This window comes from Styela clava, unplaced genomic scaffold (assembly GCF_964204865.1).
Source record: "Styela clava unplaced genomic scaffold, kaStyClav1.hap1.2 HAP1_SCAFFOLD_217, whole genome shotgun sequence".
NCBI classification, from domain to species: domain Eukaryota; kingdom Metazoa; phylum Chordata; class Ascidiacea; order Stolidobranchia; family Styelidae; genus Styela; species Styela clava.
Window position 1 is genome coordinate 7,501 of NW_027556573.1, and position 2,500 is coordinate 10,000.

Genomic DNA, 2,500 nt, shown 5'->3' on the forward strand with positions numbered 1-2,500 from the left:
CCTAGGTAAGGCATGTCAGAGCGAAAGACAGTAATTTCGAATGAGCCAAGAAAGAGCGGTGCGGGGCCGGTCGGAGCGCACCCTTTTCTCGGTGGCTGGCGGGCGAGAGAGTGCTGCGTCGCCGGCATCGGCGTCGAAAGAAGCCGAGCCGAAAAAAGTTAAAGTACAAACGTGCAAGCATACTAACCTAACCCTAGGTAAGGCATGTCAGAGCGAAAGACAGTAATTTCGAATGAGCCAAGAAAGAGCGGTGCGGGGCCGGTCGGAGCGCACCCTTTTCTCGGTGGCTGGCGGGCGAGAGAGTGCTGCGTCGCCGGCATCGGCGTCGAAAGAAGCCGAGCCGAAAAAAGTTAAAGTACAAACGTGCAAGCATACTAACCTAACCCTAGGTAAGGCATGTCAGAGCGAAAGACAGTAATTTCGAATGAGCCAAGAAAGAGCGGTGCGGGGCCGGTCGGAGCGCACCCTTTTCTCGGTGGCTGGCGGGCGAGAGAGTGCTGCGTCGCCGGCATCGGCGTCGAAAGAAGCCGAGCCGAAAAAAGTTAAAGTACAAACGTGCAAGCATACTAACCTAACCCTAGGTAAGGCATGTCAGAGCGAAAGACAGTAATTTCGAATGAGCCAAGAAAGAGCGGTGCGGGGCCGGTCGGAGCGCACCCTTTTCTCGGTGGCTGGCGGGCGAGAGAGTGCTGCGTCGCCGGCATCGGCGTCGAAAGAAGCCGAGCCAAAAAAAGTTAAAGTACAAACGCGATGCTAATGAGCGAGCCGTTGTCTCGACTAATATGTAGGGGGCGTTCGATCGAGCGTCTGGCTTGAGCGCTTGTCGGCCTAGCAGAACGGTCGCATTGTTATGCCCGGGTTTTAGGCACCGCTGCAGGCGGCCGGCAGAGCTCTTGTTTGTGCGAAACTGAATGGATCGAGCCCGAGAGAGGGCGAGCAAAGAAAAAACGCAAATCGCTCCGCCTGGCACTGCCGGCGAGAGCGTGGACGTCGCGGCCAGCGACTGTCGAAGCTGAGTACGGCCGCAGGCGATCGCCTCGGTCTTAAACGAATGCGACGAGCACGCGCCGGGCGGCCCAGCAAGGGCCGAGCGCAGCTGTCGCAGCTATCTGGTTGATCCTGCCAGTAGTGATATGCTTGTCTCAAAGATTAAGCCATGCAGGTGCAAGTACGAGTTCTCGTAAAGCGAAACTGCGAATGGCTCATTAAATCAGTCTTGGTTTATTTGGTCTCGTAAGCGAAGTGGATAACTGTGGTAATTCTAGAGCTAATACATGCATTAAGCGCCGACTTCGGGAGGCGCGCTTTTATCAGATCAAAACCGACCGGGTTCGTCCTGTGACGTTTGATGACTCTGGATAACCACGCGGATCGTACGGTCTCTGCACCGACGACGTATCATTCAAGTGTCTGCCCTATCAACTGTCGAAGGTACGCTACGTGCCTACCTTTGTGATAACGGGTAACGGGGAATCAGGGTTCGATTCCGGAGAGGGAGCCTGAGAAACGGCTACCACATCCAAGGAAGGCAGCAGGCGCGCAAATTACCCATTCCCGACACGGGGAGGTAGTGACGAAAAATAACAATACAGGACTCTAACGAGGCCCTGTAATTGGAATGAGTACATCCTAAAACTCTTAACGAGTATCCATTGGAGGGCAAGTCTGGTGCCAGCAGCCGCGGTAATTCCAGCTCCAACAGTGTATGCTAAAGTTGTTGCGGTTGAAAAGCTCGTAGTTGGATTTTGGGCGAGCGCCGCCGGTCCGTCGCAAGGCGTGTCACTGGTTGCGTTCGCCTCACCTTCGGTTCTCCGTCGGTGCTCTTGACTGAGTGTCGGCGGTGGCCGATAAGTTTACTTTGAAAAAATTAGAGTGTTCAAAGCAGGCTGTTCGCCTGCATAGTGTTGCATGGAATAATGGAATAGGACCTCGGTTCTATTTTGTTGGTTTTCGGAGCACGAGGTAATGATTAAGAGGGACAGACGGGGGCGTCCGTACTCTGCCGTTAGAGGTGAAATTCTTGGATCGGCGGAAGACGAACTACTGCGAAAGCATTCGCCAAGAATGTTTTCTTTAATCAAGAGCGAAAGTCAGAGGTTCGAAGACGATCAGATACCGTCCTAGTTCTGACTATAAACGATGCCAACTAGCGATCGGGAGGCGTTACCATGACGACCTTTCCGGCAGCTTCCGGGAAACCAAAGTCTTTGGGTTCCGGGGGAAGTATGGTTGCAAAGCTGAAACTTAAAGGAATTGACGGAAGGGCACCACCAGGAGTGGAGCCTGCGGCTTAATTTGACTCAACACGGGGAAACTCACCCGGCCCGGACACAGGTAGGATTGACAGATTGAGAGCTCTTTCTTGATTCTGTGGGTGGTGGTGCATGGCCGTTCTTAGTTGGTGGAGCGATTTGTCTGGTTAATTCCGATAACGAACGAGACTCTGGCATGCTAAATAGTTACGCGACCTTCTCGGTCGGCGTCTAACTTCTTAGAGGGA

General features: G+C 53.6%; 1 non-coding gene across 1 annotated transcript in view; it reads left to right on the top strand.

The window, feature by feature from the left end:
• The first annotated feature begins 1,106 nt into the window (after positions 1-1,106).
• The window catches only part of LOC144418997 (small subunit ribosomal RNA), a 1,810-nt gene continuing 416 nt past the window's right edge, over positions 1,107-2,500 (top strand). The window contains exon 1 of the ribosomal RNA XR_013473780.1: positions 1,107-2,500. This exon is cut by the window's right edge and continues 416 nt beyond it. This is a non-coding gene — a ribosomal RNA (small subunit ribosomal RNA).